Below are 20,696 nucleotides of genomic sequence, written 5' to 3'. Positions count from 1 at the left end.
GAGCAGAACTGCCCCATAGGGTTTCCAAGGAGCGGCTGGTGAATTCAAACCGCCAACCTTTTGGTTAGCAGCCAAACGCTTAACCACTGCACCTCCAGGCCTCCCTGGCACAGATTAAACCAAAAAAACCCACTGCTGTCAAGTCGATTCCAACTCATAGCAACCCTATAGGACAGAGTAGAACTGCCCTGTAAAGTTTCCAAGGAGCACCTGGTGGATTCGAACTACTGACCTTTTGGTTAGCAGCTGAGCTCTTAACCACTGTGCCACCAGCATTTCCTGGCATAGATTAGGTGATGTATAAACACTTGATAAATGAATGGGTGAATTAATGGCCAAGAAATTTCACATTCCAGGAGGTCAATACTGAGTATGAAAATTTAGTCCTTTTTTTTCTCTTGGTTTGCTCTTTTACTTTCTCTAGGAAATAGTCATCTGCTTTTTTTTTTTTTTTCATGAATGAGCATTTTGCTTTACTTTTCTGGAAATAATTATCCAAAACTCATTAGGCATTTACAGTGTGCCAGGCACTTAGTGCTTTACATGAATTGACTTATTTAGCCTTCACAATAACCCTGTAAAACAAGTAGTATAGTCATCACCCCCATTTTACAGATGGGAAATCAGGTAACTGACGTAGGGGTCAATCCAGGGAGTTGGGCTTCAGAGCCCAAACTATTAACCTCTGTGTGTTATGGACTCTTTCTTAAGGGATCTTAAGAGATGAGCGGGGACCTGATTCTGTCACACACACACACCCGGCATCATGTCTACCATGTGGTGGCAGAGTCTGCCAACCAGGCTGTTATTCGTTCACTGAGATTCTAGTCGAGTCCTGTCCAACAGAAATGCCATGAGAGCTCCATAGTTAATTTAAAGGTTTCTAGTAACCACATTAAAAATGTAAAAATACAAAACAGATGAGATTGCTTTTAGTATTATATTTTATTTAACTAACTATATCCAAAATAAAGGAGCCCTAATGGCCCAGTGGTTAAGTGCTCGGCTGCTAACCGAAAGGTCGGTGACTTGAACCTACCAGCTGTTCCATGGGAGAAAGATGTGGCAGTCTGCTTCTAGAAGGATTACAGCCCTGGAAACCCTATGGGGCAGGTCTGCTCAGTCCTATAGTGTTGCCGTGGGTTGAAAGATCGAATTGACTTGCTATGCGTCAAAATCGACACAATGGCAATGGGATTTCCAAAATATTATCATTGTAACATGCGATCAATATAAAAATCATTGAGATAGTTCACATTTTTTTTCATACTAATCCTTTGAAATCTAGTGTGTATTTTACCCTTTGAGCACATCTCAATTCACACACTAAATTTTCATTAGAAACACTTGATCTGTAGGGTGCATAAAATTTACCATTGAAAAGTAGTTTCACATACCCAAGTTGTTCGAAACATAAAGTTTTTCCAACAACTGAATTGAGTTTTTAAATTTAAATATTAAAAGTAAATAAAGTTAAAAATTAGTTCTTCAAGAGTAGCCACATGTCAAGTGCTCCATAGCTACATGTTGGCTAGAGGTTACTCTGCTGGACATTGTAGGCCTCTCAACCGAACCGAACTCACTGCCACCGAGTCGATTACTGACTCATAGTGACTGTAGACCTAGTCCATATAAATACTCATGTGACCAGCAATTGGCCCTTCCAGGGTATTCCACTGTTACTCAGCTGTCTGCCCATCTATGCTATGATATGGCGCTTTCCATTCTGATCTCATATAAAGTGACTTTTCTGCCTCAGCTAATGTATAGAAATAACCTTCTTCAGAATAACAAAGCAGCCCTATCCAACCAATAACCCATGTAAATTTCTGTTAAACAATAGGATTTTCTTTCTTTTCCAAGGATTAGTAAACAACACTTCAAAAAGCATCAATAACCTCATGTAAGTGAAGCAATAGGGTAAAAGGCAAACGGAGGCACAGCACGGGATTTCAGCAGACCCCAACATGAAGTCGGTGAGAATTCCTCAGGCCAGTTCTCTCCTCAACTTCCAAATTGGGGGCCTCTGAGAATGAAGTGAAAAGGGAGCTCGTGACAACATGCCTCATGGAGCATTCTACCTCCCACCCTCCCAGAGCTTTGTGACAGGCCTGATGCCAACATGCCGGGCCACCTGTCTCATCCGGCCGCTGCTTGGCTTGGTCAGAAAGAAGGAGTACTTATTTTGGCTAGAGAAATCGAACACCCCAGTCAGCTCATTCTTTGTGCCTTGGCATGAATTCAAGACTTGCAAAACCCTTGGGAGGCTCCTCACCAGATGGCCGGGCCCTCCATGTCTCTCAACGCTGGTCCTTCCAGCTGGTAGAAGGAGAAACTCAAAAAAGCAGTTCAAGGTTGCTGCTTCCGACTTTCACATTGACCTGCAGCATAATTTGGGGCAAGTCTACCTGGCTGAGATTCTTTCTCTCTAAAATAGAAATAATAAAACCTTCCTTACTCACTTCACCGACTACTGTAAAGGTCAAAGGAGAACCCATACCATATGTAAAAAAATACCCAGAAAAGTATAGAATACTTTACACAACTAACGTGTTATTTTAAAATCATGTTGGCTGCAAGTCTTTCAATATATGCCAGAAAAAAACTTGAAAGATAAGTAAGCCCAATAGGCCTTTTGAATTTCCATTGCGGGTAAAAATAGAAAAAAAAAAAAAACTTTTTGGAGGGAAACTAGGCAGTATGTATAAAAACGTTACATGTCTGTACCCTCATGCCCATAAATCCCACGTCTAAGAGTGATGTGAAAATACTCACGTGGGTCCAAGATGTACAAGCAAGGGTCTCACGGCAGAGACGGCTGTAATAGCAGAAGTTGAAACCTACCTGAGGTTCTAACGGTGAGAGGTAATAAAGAAGATGACACAGCTGCTAAGGGACAGGGGACCCATGCGTCTCTATGTGCAAATGAGGTCATAACATTTTGATATGGTTTTCTTAAAAGCAGATTTAAAAAAAACCAGGTGCTGTCAACTCTGACTCATGGCGACCCCATGTGTGTCAGAGTAGAGCTCTGCTCCATAGACTTTTCCGAAGTGGATCACCAGGCCTCTCTTCTGAGGCACATCTGGGGGGGTTCAAACCACCAACATTTCTGTTAGTAGCTGAGCGCTTAACCATTTGTTCCACCTGGGCATGCCAGATAGGATGCATAAATTAGTATAAGTATATTGTTTATATTGCACTACAACTACGGAAGTATGTCAGCAAATAAAACCCTCCTGGAAGATGGACAAAGGCGGACCTTTCTCTTGAAAAGTTTCTGTGTTGTTTAAATGTTTACACTGAGCACCTGTCACGGCTCAACCAGCAAGAGCAGTAAAGATGTTTCTATTTTAAAAAACAAAGAAAGAGGGAAAAAAAGGTATGCCAAAAATGTGCTAGGCAGTGGGGAATCTGAGATGATTTAAAAATATGGTCCACGTCCTTATGGAATTCACAACCTAGCCAGGCACATTGAAAGGAAACCCTGGTAGCATAGTGATTAAGAGCTACAGCTGCTAACCAAAAGGTCGACAGTTCAAATCCACCAGGCGCTCCTTGGAAACCCTGTGGGGCAGTTCTACTGCGTCCTACAGGGTTGCTATGAGTTGGAATTGACTCGATGGCAGTGGGTTTGGTTTGGTTTTTTAGATGCTCCAGGAAATTATCTGAGTTTTCTGAGTCACTTTGTCAATTTTATTTTTCAAGACATTATAGGAGACCTTCGTTCTTCTATTCTCAAAACTTTCTGTAGCTTTTGAAGTTGGAAGATATCCTTGACTTCGCTTTTTTTTTTCCATTTGTTCAGTCAATACGTATTAATGATACATCCCTCCACCGAGGCGCTGTGCTGAGTGCTCTAGCAGACCCAGGGGACTCACTGTGACCTTGGGGAGTTTGCATTCTGCTAGGAAACACAAAATATTGGTATAAATAATACTAATGCAAGGGAGAATGAGGATAAGTGCCACAAGAGATGAAGCAGAAGAAGGGCTCCATGGGCTCCTGCCCTGGAGGCTGGGGACGTGACAGGCAGGAGGGTGATGAAGGCCTTGTAAAAGGGGCGCTTGAGCTGGGTCACAAAGGAGTGGTGGGACCTGGAAAAGTAAACATCACTTTCCAAATTCAGAAATTGATTGAGAAATGTATAGTAATTAAAGCAAGCTCTAAAGCTTTTTTTTTTTTTAAAGCTTAGTGCTGCTGTTTTTATTCCCAGGAGCTAAACCAACGCCTTTCTACCACACCCACATCATTTTAGTGTTTCCTCAAAGGGTTAGCTCGTAGAGTGGGCACTCAGTGATGGTCTCCTTCTTGTAAGAGCATGATTCGGGGGTCTTTGGAGCTCTTGGCTTAGTCTTTGCAGTGCTGGTTCAGAGTTACTGCCCCTAGCCCCATAAAAGTGGCCCTCAGATAGATTTTTCTGGTAATTGGAAACTTCTCAGCAAACCTGATCTCTGATTGAACTGAGTTCAAAAGCCATGTTTGCGTGTAAGCCACACTCCACCCTTCTGCGCTCAAGGAGGCGAGTGGGGTTCACCAGGGCCCTAGCACACAGCTGGGAGACACTACCACTGTGCCTGGAGCTGAGAATCACTGCCTTGCTAAACGGAACCAAGTTCTTGAGCAAACACTCCTCTGTGATGCAGCATTTTTTAACCATTTCCTCCGAACCCGATTTCAACATTCTAGAATGTCCCTCAGTAAATGTGTTCATTTTTTTCCTTTTTTAAATTCTTTTCTCCCCGCAGTCTAAGGAAAGCTTGAACAAAGTTCACCCTTTTCATAACGGTGCTGAGTCCTGGTGAAGAAGAGAAGCCAGTCATGAGGCTGATGGCTTTGCCTGGGTGAAACATTCCAGCGAACATTTCGGGAACTGCCGGGACTGTAAGCAGCAGATGTTCAGACACAGCCAGGACAGTTCTCTTCCGTGTGTTCTGTAGACATTTATTAAGCAGTTAATATGTACCAGGCACAGAGGATACAAAAATGAATGACATGATCCTTAACTTCTAAGACTTTATAGCCGGGTGGAGGGAAATGTCTTTGTAAATCATATTAATAGCTACTGTTATTTGGGACCTTCTCTGGGTTAGGCGCTATGCAACGCGCTTGACTAGTATTTTCAACCATACGCTCTACAACCCTACAAGCTAATCTTTGTTCGCTTTGGTCTATATATTAAGAAATGGGCTCAGGAAGGCAGCAGCAGGGGGCACAGAGAAGGTGCCCACAGCCAGGGAAGCCCAGCTAGGGGCTAGGGGACATCATGTAAGGGAGCGCACCAAAGCTGGGTGTCCTGGTAAAGCAAAGGGGCTGTAAGAGGCAAGTGGATGGGTGGGCAATACCCCTGGGCCCAGAGAGGTCTACAGGGACAACATCCCCAATCCATGCAGGTGAAGTGGTGGAGATGGCAGCACCAGTGACATGCAAAGAGCTCTGCCTCCAGGTCAGGGATGGCTCGAGCTCTGTCTCCTTTTATTCTCTCTGTAGTTGACCTGTACTTTAGTCAGCCACCTTAAAGCTTAAAGACAACAAGCACAAGACAGAGCCAGATGTTGTTGTCAGGTGCCACAGAGGCGGTTCCAACTCATAGCGACCCCGTGTACGACAGAACAGAACACTGCCCTGTCCTGCACCGTCCTCACGATCGTTAGTATGCAGATGGAACATTGCAAATTCAATTCCCTGGAAGGGCAATGCTCTACAGGTAGTGCCTTGGCAGAATCTCTTCACATTAAGCAGAGTACCTGAAGTCTGCCACGGGCCCAAAACTCCAGTGGGAAGGAGTGGGCCTGTGAGCTGGTTGAATTTGCACTGGTCCAAGAGGTTCCTTTACCTTTCTCTCACTTCCCTAAAGTCCTGCCGGTGGTGGCAGAGCTTGAGGCCTGACGTTTGGCAAGACACATTCTCTGTAGGTGCCTGCTGACTCATCTGTCTACTGTGAGGGCTTTGGATTCCATGATTTCCAAGCAGTGGCATCTCTACAGGGATGAAGGGGTTGCAGACCACATCGAGAGACACTATCAGAGGACGTGGCACCAAAATCCCTGTCTATAAAATTTTCGTGCAATGTTTCAACAGAAATTTATTACTTTTTTTATAAAAAGTTTCCTGCAGTTATTATAACAAAAAATTTTTTCGTAAACCCAGCTTACATGTATCAATACACCTACAAGGCTAAAACTCCATGCTAATTTACTTTTTGAACCTTCTAATGCTCTCCAGTCAGAGCCGTCATTACTACCCAATTACAATGACTCACGTGGTTTCATCTGCATGTGCTACAAGCAGGTGCTGTTGTTTTCATTGCTGCCAGTATTTTTATAGTCTCTGATTTTGTTGAATTTTCTGGTATTTTAGCTACAATATTCTGATAATTAGCCTGTGGGAGATGACACCATGAGTTACCGCACTGGGTGACACCAACCCTAGTGATGCCACTGTTTCCAGGTCCTCCCTACTCTAAACATCCACAAAGCTAAGTCATCATTTCAAGAAGCTAGAGGAATTCCCACACCCTTTCACCCCTATTTGAGGAGCTATTTTTATTGCGATAGTCAACCTTTACATGTGGGGAAAAAAAATTATCCTAAGCCCTAAACAAATTGTTACCCATGGGGTGGCGGAGGGGGAGTTATCCTAAACCCTAAGCATATTAACAGAATAAGGAGATGTGGGTTTTGAAGCAGTTGGTGTCAGAACATCCAGGTTTCAATCTAGGCCCCATCTCCTATTGGCTACCCCATTCTGCCCAAATCTCGGTTTCTACATCTGTCAGTTGTAGGAAAGCATCTTGCTGTGGAGAGTTGTTGGAATAAGGGGATGGACATAGAAGAGTTTTTGGAAAGATAAGAAACCAGACAAGTGTCTGTTAGGAACAGAATTTCCGATATTAAATTCCTGAGGGGCCAAGATATGGCTGGCAGGCAAAAGACAAGAGGAAAGGCACTGTGGGTGGGCAAGGAGCAATTATGGATCAGGGCCCAGTAAAGTAGAGGAAAGTGCTTGCTGACAAAATGAGCATCAGGGAAAGGATGACTCGATTTCAGCTGAGGAGAAGGGAGGGAGTTGCTGTGAACAGCACAGAGAACGTCAGCCATCCAGACAGAAATCCATTAAGCAGGTTCTTCTTTGTGTAAATGTATCTTCTCATGCTGAAAACCAAGCACCAGGATCAGAGAGTACCGAAGTTCACGTTGCTTCTCAGACTGCTCATTTGGGTTCATCTGGCTGCCTGACCCAGGACATTTAAGGATGAGGAAACAGGCCAGGGAAGGTGAGATGACTTACCCGAGGTCACAGGAGTAGAAACATATTCATAGGACCCAGGGAAATGATCCGTCAGAGAGTGACGGAGAGAATCGTGAACATCACCTGAGCTGGAGCCTGGGCCTGCATGGGGGACAGACTTAACCTAATTCTAAAGGGGGCTGTACTGGATCCCACCAGCAAAGGATTTTTACCTCAAAGATTAGAGTAGGAGACAATTTCCTATTGTATGAGAAGTGGGTTGGAACCAACAGGACACAGATGTAGATCTTACACTGTGTCAAGCTAGGTTCAATGGCAACAATATAAGTTTATAGGTTACCCACCTCTACAAAGTACCATCAATGTCCCTGGGAGCAGTGGTCAGACTATCAAAAGACACATTGCACTGGGCAAATCTGCTGCAAAAGACCTCTTTCAAGGGTTGAAAAGCAAACATCTCACTTTGAGGACTGAGGTGCGCCTGACCCAAGCCATGATATTTTCAATTGCCTCATATGCGTGCGAAAGCTGGACAATGAATAAGGAAGACCAAAGAAGAACTGACATTTCTGAATTATGGTGTTGGCGAAGAATATTGAATATACCATGGACTGCCAGAAGAAGGAACAAATGTGTCTTGGAAGATGTACAGCCAGAATGTTCTTTAGAAGTAAGGATGGTGAAAAACTTTGTCTCAAGTAATTTGGACACATTATCAGGAGGGACAACTTCCTCGGAGAAGGACATCATCCTTGGTAAAGCAGAGGGTCAGCCAAAAAGAAGAAGACTCTCAACAAGATGGCTGCAACAATGGGCTCAAACACAGTGACAATTGTGAGGATGGCACAGGACCGGGCTGTGTTTCATTTTGTTGTACATGGGGTCACTATGAGTCGGAACTGACTCGACAGCACCTAACAACAACTACTACAGAGTCCCAATAGATTCCTCATGTTATGGTGAAGTATGTTTGTACTCTAAATGGCTTCCCTGGGCATGGGATGTGGGAATGAGCCACTAATAATGGATCGGTGTTGTCATCCCCATTAAACTGGTGGAAATTATCACTACTGTTATATTATTATGGCTATTGTTTATCCAGGATCTACCACGTGCCCCATGCTGTGATGTTATCTACATGACATCTACTCTGCAAAATGGCTCAGCAAGGTAGGTATTTGCAGATGAGTAAACTGAGACTCAGAGACGCTAAGTAATTTGCCTGAGGTCACACAGCTGGTAAGTGGCTGAGCCCAGGTTTAAACCCAGTTATGCCTGGTTCCAAAGCCCAGCCAATGGTCTTCCCACTACTTCATGCTGCCCTAGGTCACAGTGACAGCAGAGAAGCAACTCCAAGAGACAACAACCTAGACAGTCCCTGTATCAAAGTCATTAAACCAACCAAAAGTTTAAACTTAAGTCAGCAATCCAAATCCTGTCTGCCTTGTACCTACTATTTGATTTAGTTTAAGACACCACTTATTAAAATTTAGTACAGATAGCAAGTGTGCCAAGGTAGCGAGTAGCCCCCATTAACCCCGGACCTCAAGTTTGTTCAGTGTTGAGTCATGTTACAGGAAAATATTTATTCTCAGGTAACATTAGGTAAGTCAATACAACAAGCACTTTTTGAGTATCAATACATACTAGATCCAGTGTGTACCACCTGGGAATGAATGTTTTTTTCACAAGACCTACAGCTCACAAGCCTACCGCCTGTCTGTCAGCTTATTGTGCCGTGGTGGCTTGTGTGTTGCTATGATGCTGGAAGCAACATATAGGGAACATTTCCCTAACAACAATAGGGAAATGTAAGGGGACAACATCATCGTATCTAACTAACGCTCTTGGGATTCGTGTTTAAAAAAATCTTTATTAGCTGACACAATAATTTCATCCAGCTGCCCCATGTTAAAGAAATGGCTAAAAGAAACCCTGTTTTAATAACATCACTTAGAGCCCAGAAGAGAAGGAAAGAAAGGGTGGGATTCAAGCGATAACTTTGGAGATGTGCATCAGTGTCTTAGGCAAAACGAGGGGGACGTAGTGGCCCGTGACAGAGCAACAGGAACAGTGTCTCCATGTTATTGCTATGGGATGGCCAGAGGTACAGCCACGGAGAGCAGCAACCTGCATCCTTTGCTGCCTCCAATGGCACTCCTGTTGTCCCAGCACAAACACCAGGAACCTGGGAAGAGTGGGGAGCCCTCAGAGAGGTGGCAGGCAAGCCAAGCTGGGAGATTCTAGTGAGGAAGTCCTACAGGTAAGTACCAGGTATTAGGGGTCACTGAGTCTATTTCAGGAACCTCTTCCCTTTTAAAAACATCCATTAATAAAAAATAACAAGCTTTTATTAAGTGCCCACTAAGAGCCAGGCACTGGCTTACTAACTATTCCTTACCAAATACCTGGTGAGGTAGGTTTTAATATCCAGTTTTCAGACAGGAAGAAACAGAAATCCAGTGAGCTTAAGTTGCCCAGATTTGCATATCCAGGATTTTACCCTGTGCTTTTCTAACTCTAGGACCCACGCCATGCTTCCACTACCTCTTATAACCTTCCACTCTTCAAGCCAACAAACATTTATTGAACCTTAGCTCTGAATAAAAACCCTGGTGGCATACGGTTAAGAGCTATGTCTGCTAACCAAAAGGCTGGCAGTTCAAATTCACCAGGTGCTCTTTGGAAACATTGTGGGGCAGTTCTACTCTATCCTGTAGGGTCGCTATGTGTCAGAATCAACTCGACAGCGGTGGGTTTGGTTTGGTTTTTAGCTCTGAAAAGTCAGAAACTATTGTGGAGGAATTCAAGGACACAAAAAACAAAATTCCTGACAGTAAAAAACCCACTGCTGTCGAGTAGATTCCGACTCATAGCCACCCTATAGGACAGAGTAGAACTGCCCCATAGAGTTTCCAAGGAGTGCCTGGAGGATTCGTACTGCCAACCTTTTGGTTAGCAGCTATAGCACTTAATCACTATGCCACCGGAGTTTCCAAGCTTAAAATCTAGGGGAAGAGACAACCCGTCTACATAAAAAGATAATGAACACTACTACGAGGCTATAAGTAGAAAATTAAAGGCATGACAAGAGGGGCCAGTGACACACAGATGGGGAGTGTTACCTTTGTCAGAGAAGGAGCTGTGCAGTTTGTCCCTAGCTGGTCCTGAAGGATGAGTAGGAATTAGACCAGAGGCGGGGATACATACGTTCTAGCACTAGCAGGGAAGATCTTGAACAGGAATGTCTTCACTCTAGAGAAAGCAAGGATGAAATCTTGATATTCCTGAAGCTTGGGGGATAAACAGCAGTTTGGAGACATTTTGAAAGTCTCTCTAATTTAATTTTCTTCTTTCTAGTGAAAAAAATTATTGAGGTAAAATTTATGTAGAACTAAATGCACAAATCTTAAGTATAAATTCAACGATTTTTGTAAATGTATATACCAAAAAAAGACCAAATCCACTGCTGTGAAGTTGATCCCGATCCATAGCGACCCTAAGACAGAGTACAGCTGCCCCATAGGGTTTCCAAGACTGCAATCTTTATGGAAGTAGGCTGCCACATCTTTCTCCCTTGGAGCGGCTGCTGGGTTCGAACCACTGAACTTTTGGTTAGCAGCCAAGCACTGTAACCACTGCACCACTAGGGCTCCTTCATAAATATATACCCAGTCAAAACATAGAATATTCCTATCACCCCAGAAAGTTCTCTCATGCCCCTTCTCAGTCAATCCTTTCCCTCCACCTCTCCAGGCAACCATTGTTCTGGTTTCTATAGCCATAGATCAGAACTTTATATGCAAGACTCATACAGTGTACACCATTTCGTGTCTGGCTTCTTTTGTGCAGCATAATGCTTTTGAGGTTAGTTCGTGTTTTCAAGTGTATCAGTAGTCCATTTCTTTTTACTTCTGAATACTATTCCACTGTAGAGATGTACCGTAAGTTGTTTATGCATTATTTTCCTGTTGATGGATATTTGAGTTATTTCCCATATTGGGCTATTATGAATGAGGCTGCTATAAACATTGCTATTTACACCCAATATGACTTTAAAATTCATTTTCTAGTCTCTCCTTTTTCACCCCTTGCTTATTTTCTGAGAAGTTCAGATGGCATCTTGCTGTAGATACCAAAAGACCTGGAGACTAGGTCCCTTCCCAGTTCTTCACAAGGCCGTTATGTTCTGACCTACACGTATAAAATAAGAAAACATCAATAATTTGTGTGTACTTTATAGTAATTTTAAAGAGTTTTGATGAACCTGGTTAAAATTATTTGTAAGAAGTTTCTGAAATTATGTTTTACAGCTCACAACCCATGGAAGACTTTAGTAGCCCCAGATTTGAACTACCCTGCTTCTTCCTGAGCCCTGTTGTATTAACAATTCCCCCATACATACAGGATATCCCACCCACCCATCCATGAACCTGTGATGTTAAGGATGAAAGAAGATGGAAGTTGCATTTCTCTTCTTCCTCCAGTCTACAAGGTTAAGAAGCTTGTACAACTAGTAAGTAACAAGAAGAAATTTGACCTGGAATCAGTATTCTTCCCACTATACCATAGTTTTATTTTCCCTTTCCATTCCCACCAACTCAACATGAGTTGGCGCTTTGCAAATTGTGAGCGCTCCATAAATACTGAGGACTGACTGCCTCTGTGATAAGTCTTATTCTACCCCTCAGTCACTCATGTTCAAGGTAATTTTTCCTGTCATTGAATATGCATGTTTGAAGACCTTACTTATTGCCAGAATTTCTAATCTGCTTAGAAAGGCCTCTAGAAGGATATTGAATATGCATGTTTGAAGACCTTACTTATTGCCAGAATTTCTGATCTGCTTAGAAAGGCCTCTAGAAGGATATCTAGTTAAGTATAGTAAAAATAGATTAAGTCATATACTTATCTCCATTCCCTCCAAAACTTCACTAAAATAAAAAACATGAGATTAAAAAAAAAAAAGAACAAACCCACAAGGGCAGAAAATGAAAGGAAATAACAGCAACAGAGTTTGGGGCTCTGAAAATCATATGGGCTTGAGCCAACAGACTTAGCACTTTTGAGAAAGTCATTATCTAAACTGCAAAAGAAGAAATTCAGAAGTAGGTTGTTTCATGCAGCAGAAAGACTCAAGAATTAGAGGCACTAAGTACCTGTAAAAGTGGGCATGTAAGTGAGACTAAAAATACGTATATTGGTTAAAAGTCATTTTAAGAATCAGTTCCATCTGTATTTCCCTTCCACCCTCAGCAACCTGGCAAATTTCCCCAACCCATGCTGGAACAAGACCAGAAGCTCCTTCTCTGGAGTGGCTAACCCCAGGAGACTCTGGACCCCAAAACAGCAGGAACAATGGAGAACAGTGCTAACACACTGAATACAGGGTATTAAGGAAAGGTCAACACTTGTGAGAGCAACACCTCTCATACCTTCTTCAACCTGATCCCAAGAACACAGGCAGCCATGCCTATCTCTCCCAGGAGGACATGGGAGACTTCTTTCCTTAGAGAAACAACATGCCTGAGAGAATACACTTACTGCTTCCATTTGGGGATTTCCCAACAGAAAAGGCCAGTCAGAACACTCAGCAGTGAAGTCCACCAACCAAGCCTCACCTACTCACACAGAATTCCCACTCATAATTGTAAATGGATAGTCATGGATCACCAAACGTTTGAGGAAGTCTTCCAACATAAATCACAACAGTTAAAAGGAACTTGAGAGAAAGAGAAATAGGCAAAGAGCAGAAGAAAATATACATGATTAATATCCTCAGAGAGATAAGTAAAGATTAAAAAGTTAGATAAGTAAAGGTTTAAAAGCTAAGAAATAGCTCAGAAAATTGAACAGAGAGAGAAAAAAAATTGGGAAAAGATTTTCTAAATATTAGGGAATAAGTCCAGATGGTCCAACACCTGGAAGAGAATTCAAGAGTGAATAAACAGAGAAAAACGAGTAGGGGGAATAATCTAAAAGATAATACAAGACAATTTCAGGAAGTTGTAGAGGAGAAAATTCATCACATGCTCAGAGCAAAGAAGGAAAACGAATCTACAGGCCACACAAAATGGCAGAACACTGGAGATAAAGAGGAAACCCTGGTGGCATAGTGGTTAAGTGCTACGGCTGCTAACCAAAGGATCGGCAGTTCGAATCCTCCAGGCACTCCTTGGAAACTCTATGGGGCAGTTCTACTCTGTCCTATAGGGTTACTATAAGTCAGAATCCACTCGATGGCACTGGGTTTTGTTTTTGGTTTGGAGATGAAGAGAAAACGTTAAGGACTTTCAAATATTTTAAAAAAAGGGACGCAAAGCCTTGGGAAAAGACTGGGAATCAGAGTGGATCAGACCTGTCAAAACTGACACTAGAAAGCAAAAGGCAATGGTTAAACACTGCAAAATTCTAAGGGAAATGATTTCGTAACTAAAATTCTACATTCAACCAAACATCAGTCAAGAATGAAGGTAGAATAAAATCCCCCCAAATTTACTTCATCTTCCTCCTCGCATCTTTTTTTAAAGGATGGATATGATGCACTAAGATGAGGGAGTGGTCCAGGACAGAAGCGAACGTGGGGCCCAGGAAGGGAATTCCCATGCTGATGGTTGGTGCTGTCCTCCAGGGACAGCTGTGCATCGGGCCTGGAGTAGAACCAGTTCAGAATGAAACAGGAGGGCAGAGGGCTACAGGAGAGGTGGCCCCAACAAAAAACAAAATTAAGAAAGTACCTACTATATTTTAATATATGGAGAGACAATTAAAGTTGGGAAGATTTATAGGAATAAGGATAAATCAGTGATTGGTACATAAAAATTTAAGCAGAAAAATTAAAACTATTATCAACACTTCTTAGGAAAGTAAAAGGTTGAACAAGAAAGAAAATGCAGTTAATTATAGTATACTACATGGCTGAACTTTGATTAGTATTTCCATACTGATAGTAATGTAAGTACTGAATACCGATTTGACCCAAAGTAGAATATAATTATATTGGAACCGAAAGTGTAATATAAGAGAGCAAGTTCTTCTCTTCTACACAAGAGAGTCAAAGGATAATATTAAGGCAGAAAAAACAAAACCAAGAAATGGCAGGATAAGCTTGTCGTTTTAAAATATGGAGGCAAAAATCAAAATTAACAGCTAAGATAATTATAAATGGGTAAACCTGTGTAGTGGGAATCAGGAGTGGAGAAGGCTGGCAGAAGGCTGCTTTTGTTATAAGCTTACGAAACTGTTTGACTTTTTCATGTATGTACATAAATTAAAATTTTCAAAAGAAATGAAAAAAGATAAGCTTCTGGACACCTTCAGATGTGTGGAGATACACACATTGAATAAGGCAGGATCTGAACGCGCATCAATATTGTCCATCCGACAGACGCAGCCCGTTTGCCCAGCCACCCACAATTCCCTAGCAAGGGATCCTCTCTTTTCGGTGACTCCAGCCTACCTCTGGTTTCTCTTTCAAAAGTAATCTCTTGTTGTTAATCCCTTTCCAGTTAGTTCCAACTAATGGCGACCTCACATGTGCAGAGTAGAACTGCTCCATAGGGTTTTCAAGGCTGTGACCTTTCGTAAGCAGATCGCCAGGCCTGTCTTCTTAGGCACATCTGGGTGGGTTGGAATTGCCAACCTTTCAGCTAGTAGTTCAGTCTTTACCAGTTTGCACCACCCAGGGACCAAAGTTGGTCTAGTGGGCACTAAAGGCAGACTGGTTTCTCTTTGGTGGTTTATACTTTTTGATCAGAATTCATGCTATAGCTACAAAAAAAACAAAAACAAAAACAAAAAACCTCAAACCCACTGCCGTCCAGTCGATTCCGACTTTTGGTTAGCAGCCGTAGCTCTTAACCAGTGTGCCACCAGTACTACCTTTTTTTTAGTATGTGAAAGAAATGCTTAGGCTGCCAGGCTAATTAACTAAATGTGATATTTAGCTGGGAAGATAACATATCCCTAATGTTTGGATTACAGACCCCTGGTGACGCAGTGGTTAAAGCGCTTGGCGACAAACCGAAAAATCCGCAGTTCAAACCCAGCAGCCGCTCCTCGGGAGAAAGACGTGGCCGTCTGCTGCTGCAAAGATTTACAGCTTTGGAAACCCTATGGGGCAGCTCTGCTCTGTCCTATAGGGTCACTATGAGTCAGAATCAACTCGACAGCAGTGGGTTTGGTTGGATTTGGAATGTTTGGATTAATCAAAACAAATTCCAGATGGCAGGCAAGTCACAGAGAGAGAGGAGCCATCTGGTACATAAAAGCAGGGCTCATTTTTTTGTTCTAGGGTGAAAGGTAATAAATTCTAAACTTCCTCTGGTGAAAATACATCTGTCTGCTGCCGCTACTGGAGAAGCAACCCCGAGCCTCACATCTTCAACGTGCTAATTTAAATAGCTCTAACGTTGTGCTTTTTCACATACCTGAATGATGAATTACGGTTTTAAAAAGCACGTGGCTGGCCTAATATAGTAAAATTTCTATGTATACCTGTTAAATATACATTACGTGGTGATAGCTGTAGGCATTAAAAAAACCAGTGAATGGACTCTACAATTACACACAGTCTTTGAGCGCATCCACCAGTAAAAACCGAAATGATTTTTTTCAAAACGTTTTCAGATGTTGCCGCCATTCTTTATGTAGTTCAGCAGTGGTATTTTTAGTGCCTTTTCTGTTTGACAGGATGTTTCTTGCACATATTTTTTCTTTCCCCTTCCCAGTGCTCCCTCTGGAATGAATCATTACTTGCCTGGATTTTTTCACCAGTTTCCCACCCCCCCCCACCAACCACACCCAGTCCAACTTGAACACAACTGCCCACTTAATCTTCTTTAAACATGATTCTGTTTATATAACTTCCAGGCTCAAAAAAAAAAAACAGTCAATACCTCTCCAATGTCCAGAAGATAACTTGCAGCCTTCCATTCACTGCCACCCCACTTCCGCACTCCAACCCTTCCGTCTGAGTCCTCCCCACCCTCGCCCTGCAGCCAAGCTGTCACCCTTAGGAACGGGAGCTCTGTCTCTAATCTCAGCACATTTGACAGGGGCCTGACTCTCTGTCTACTGGGCCCAATAGCCTTCTCCCCGAGGAGTTTGGTCTCTATTTCCCTCCACCCCTAGCTGAAGCTAAGATGCCATTTTCCAGCCTGGAGGTGAGAATTGCTCCAACCCAGAGGATTCTATGGCTGAGCCCCCTCCAGGTCAGCTTCCAGGGGTGGTGCCATTAGTCCAGATCTTATGTGATGGGAAACATTGGCCACTGTCTGTGGTAGGCAGAATAATGAAAGGTGCCCATGTCCTAATCCCAGAACATGTATGTGATCTTACGTGGAAAAAGGGACTTTGCAGATATTATCAAGGATCTTGAGATGGGAAGATTATTCTGGATTATCCAGATGAACCCGACACAATCACGAGAATCCTTATGAGAAGGAGGCAAGAGGGCCAGAGAAGCAAATATTAAATGGAAGCAGGTCGGACAGAAAGATTTTGAAGGTGCTATAATTTTTTTTTTTTTTTATACTATTGGCTTTGAAGATGGAGGAGTCTCAAGATAAGGGATGAGCTAAGGAATGCAGGCAGCCTCTGGAAGCTGGAAAAGGCAAGTAATAGATTCTCCCCCAGAACCTCCAGACGGAAGCAGCCCTGCTGACATCTTGACTTTAGCCCATTAAGACTGATGTTGGATTGCTGGCCTTCAGAATTGTAAAATAATATGTTGCTTTAAGCCACTAAGCTTGTGATCATTTGTTACAGCATCAACAGGAAACTAATATATCCTCTTTGCAGGCTCCCCTGGGTCCAGGCTTCAAGTCCTGGCTTACACTTGTGTGTCTGCTGGCTCACAGTACAATCCCAGCAGGATCTGAGGCTGAGATTGATGTAGTTTATAACCTGCACTGTCCAATACATTAACCAGTAGTCACATGTGGCCATTTATATTTAAATTTAACTTAAAAAATTCAGTTCCTCCCTCACACTAACCACATTTCAAGTATTTAGTAGGCACTTGTGGTTTTTTTTTTTTAGTGACTACTGTGCTGGACAGCAACGACGTAGAATAACTGCATACCACAGAAAGTTCTATTGGACAGCGCTAGTCAAAACGACATGCTGTGCATCAGTAGTTTCTATGTCACTGAACCCTTGCATCAAACAAAAACTCAACTGGAAGCCAAATATGTTATAGAAACAAAGTCAGAAGTATTTTGTGTGGCCTCACTCTAACTACAGAGCCCATGGTGATGTTTTTGTTCCCTGGCCTTCAGTGTGGAGCCCTGGTGGCACAGTGGTTAAAAGCTTGGCTACTAACCAAAAGGTTGACAGTTCAAATCCACCAGGCACTCCTTGGAAACTCTATGGGGCAGTTGTATTCTGTCCTACAGAGTCGCTATGAGTCGGAATCAGCTCAATGGCAACAGGTTTGGTTGGCTTGGCCTTCAGTATGGATTACACCTCAACATAAAGAAAACAAAAATCCTCACAACAGGACCAAAAAGCAACATCACGATAAACAGAAAAGATTGACGTTGTCAAGGATTTCACTTTACTTGGATCCACAATCAACGCCCATGGAAGCAGCAGCCAAGAAATCAAACAATGCATTACATTGGGCAAATCTGCTGCAAAAGACTTCCTTCAAGTGTTGAAAAGCAAAGATGTCACCTTGAGGACTAAAGTGTGCCTGACCCAAGCCATGGTATTTTAAATCACCTCATATGCATGTGAAAGCTGGACAATGAATAAGGAAGACAAGGAAAAATTGATGCCTTTGAATTATGGTGTTGGCAAAGAATATTGAATGGACTGCCAGAAGAACAAACAAATATGTCTTGAAAGAAGTACAGCCAGAATGCTCCTTAAAAGTGAGGATGGCAAGGCTTCATCTCACATACTTCGGATATGTTACCGGGGGGATCAGTCCCTGGAGAAGGACATCATGCTTGGTAAAGTACAAGGTCAGCAAAAAAGAGGAAGACCCTCACCAAGATGGACTGTCACACTGACACACTGCAATGATGGGCTCAAACAACAAAGATTTGTTGAGGATGGCACAGGACTGGCCAGCGTTTCATTCTGTTCTACATAGGGTCACTATGAGTTGGAACTGACTCAATGGCACCTAACGACAACAATGGTATCAGTGTTAGCTTAGACACAGTATTTTAAAACCCTGGAAACATCTAGTTTTACCTTTCTCTCAGTGAGGTATGCGGTAAGTGGGACCTTCTGGGCTGGGGAAATACGGCTTAAAAGTGACTGGTATGAGCACCTTCAGCTGGTGTGCATCCTCCAGGGTAGCCGATAATGCTCGGAATTGGACTCCCTTTTCCCCCATGGGACTACCTCCTGATCTGGAGGAGCACTTGTGGTCTTTTGTATTGCTTCACTTTTGTATCCCTCCACGTGTCTGTCAGTTTGTTGTAGAGTGGGGGCTTTCATGTTGCTGTGATGCTGGAAGCTATGCCACCGGTGTTCAAATACCAACAGGGTCACCCATATTGGACAGGTTTCAGCTGAACTTCCAGGCGAAGACAGACTAGGAAGAAGGACCCGGCAGTCTACTTCTGAAAAGATTCAGCCAGTGAAAACCTTATGAATAGCAGTGGAACATTGTCTGATATAGTGCCGGAAGATAAGCCCCCCAGCTTGGAAGGCGCTCAAAAGATGACTGGGGAAGAGCTGCCTCCTCAAAGTAGAGTTGACCTTAATGACGTGGATGGAGTAAAGCTTTCAGGACCTTTCATTTGCTGATGTGGCATGACTCAAAATGAGAAGAAACAGCTGCAAATATCCATTAATAATCGGAACCTGGAATATACGAAGTATGAACCTAGGAGAATTGGAAATCGTCAAAAATGAAATTGAATGCATAAACATCGATATCCTAGGCATTAGTGAGCTGAAATGGACTGGTATTGGCCCTTTTGAATCGGACGATCATATAGTCTACTATGCTGGGAATGACAGCCTGAAAATGACAGCCTGAAGAGGAATGGTGTTGCATTCATCCTCAAAAAGAATGTTTCAAGATCTACCCTGAAGTACAAAGTTGTCAGTAATAGGATAATATCCATACGCCTACAAGGAAGACCAGTTAATACGACTATTATGCAAATTTATGCACCAAGCCCTAAGGCCAAAGATGAAGAAATTGAAGATTTTTACCAACTTCTGCAGTCTGAAGTTGATCAAACATGCAATCAAGATGCATTGGTATTACTGGAGATTGGAATTAGAAACTTGGAAACAAAGAAGGATCGGTAGTTGGAAAATATGGCCTTGATGATAGAAACGATGCTGGAGATTGCATGATAGAATTTTGCAAGACCAACAACTTCTTCATTGCAAATACCTTTTCTCACCAACATGAATGGCAACTATACATGTGGACCTCACCACATGGAATACACAGGAATCAAATCGACTACATCTGTGGGAAGAAAAAAAACCCATTGCCGTCGAGTCTATTCCGACTCATAGCGACCCTATATGACAGAGTAGAACTGCCCCATAGGGTTTCCAAGGAGAGCCTGGTGAATTCAAACTGTAACCTTTTGGTTAGCAGCCGCAGCTCTTAACCACTGTGCCACCAGGGATTCCTCTGTGGGAAGAGACCGTGGAAACACTCAATATCATTAGTCAGAACAAGGCCAGGGACCGAATGTGGAACAGACCATCAATTGCTCATACGCAAGTTCAAGTTGAAACTGAAGAAAATTAGAACAAGTTGAGGAGAGCCAAAGTACGACCTTGAGTATATCCCACCTGATTTTAGAGATCATCTCAAGAACAGATTTGACATGTTGAACACTAATGACCGAAGATGAGACAAGTTGTGGAATGACATCAAGGGCATCACACATTAAGAAAGCAAGAGACAGGACGACAGGAAGGAAAGAAAAGACCAAAATGGATGTCAAAAGAGACTCTGAAAATTGCTCCAGAATAGCCAACAGCTAAAGCGAAAAGAAGAACTGATGAAGTAAAAGAGTTAAACAGAAGGCTTCAAAGGGTGGCTCAAGAAGGCAAAGTAAAGTATTATAATGACATGTGCAAAGGCCTGGAGATGGAAAACCAAAAAAGAAGAACACAGTCTGCATTTCTCAAGCTGAAAGAACTGAAGAAAAAATTCAAGCCTCAAGTTGCAATATTGAAGGATTCTGTGGGGAAAATATTAAACTACTCAGGAAGCATCAAAAGAAGATGGAAGGAATACACAGAATCACTATACCAAAAAGAATTGGTCGATGTTCAACACGTTTCAGGAGGTACCAAAGGAGCAGGAACCAATGGTACTGAAGGAAGAAGATCAAGCTGCACTGAAGACATTGGCAAAAAACAAGGCTCCAGGAATTGACAGAATACCAGCTGAGATGTTTCAACAAACAGATACAGCACTGGGAGTACTCATTCATCTTTGCTCAGAAATT

At 42.7% G+C, this 20,696-nt stretch overlaps 1 long non-coding RNA gene across 1 annotated transcript in view; it reads right to left on the bottom strand.

Moving 5' to 3' along the window:
* LOC126060186 (uncharacterized) overlaps positions 1–20,696 on the bottom strand; it is a 62,017-nt gene that overhangs the window by 14,084 nt on the left and 27,237 nt on the right. The window contains exon 2 of the long non-coding RNA XR_007513564.1: positions 10,377–10,506. This is a non-coding gene — a long non-coding RNA (uncharacterized LOC126060186). The remainder of the gene's footprint in view (positions 1–10,376; positions 10,507–20,696) is intronic.

Source organism: Elephas maximus, chromosome 17, assembly GCF_024166365.1.
Source record: "Elephas maximus indicus isolate mEleMax1 chromosome 17, mEleMax1 primary haplotype, whole genome shotgun sequence".
In the NCBI taxonomy this organism is placed as follows: Eukaryota; Metazoa; Chordata; class Mammalia; order Proboscidea; family Elephantidae; genus Elephas; species Elephas maximus.
The sequence above is the reverse complement of the archived record's forward strand: the minus strand, read 5'-3'. Positions and strand labels throughout refer to the sequence as shown.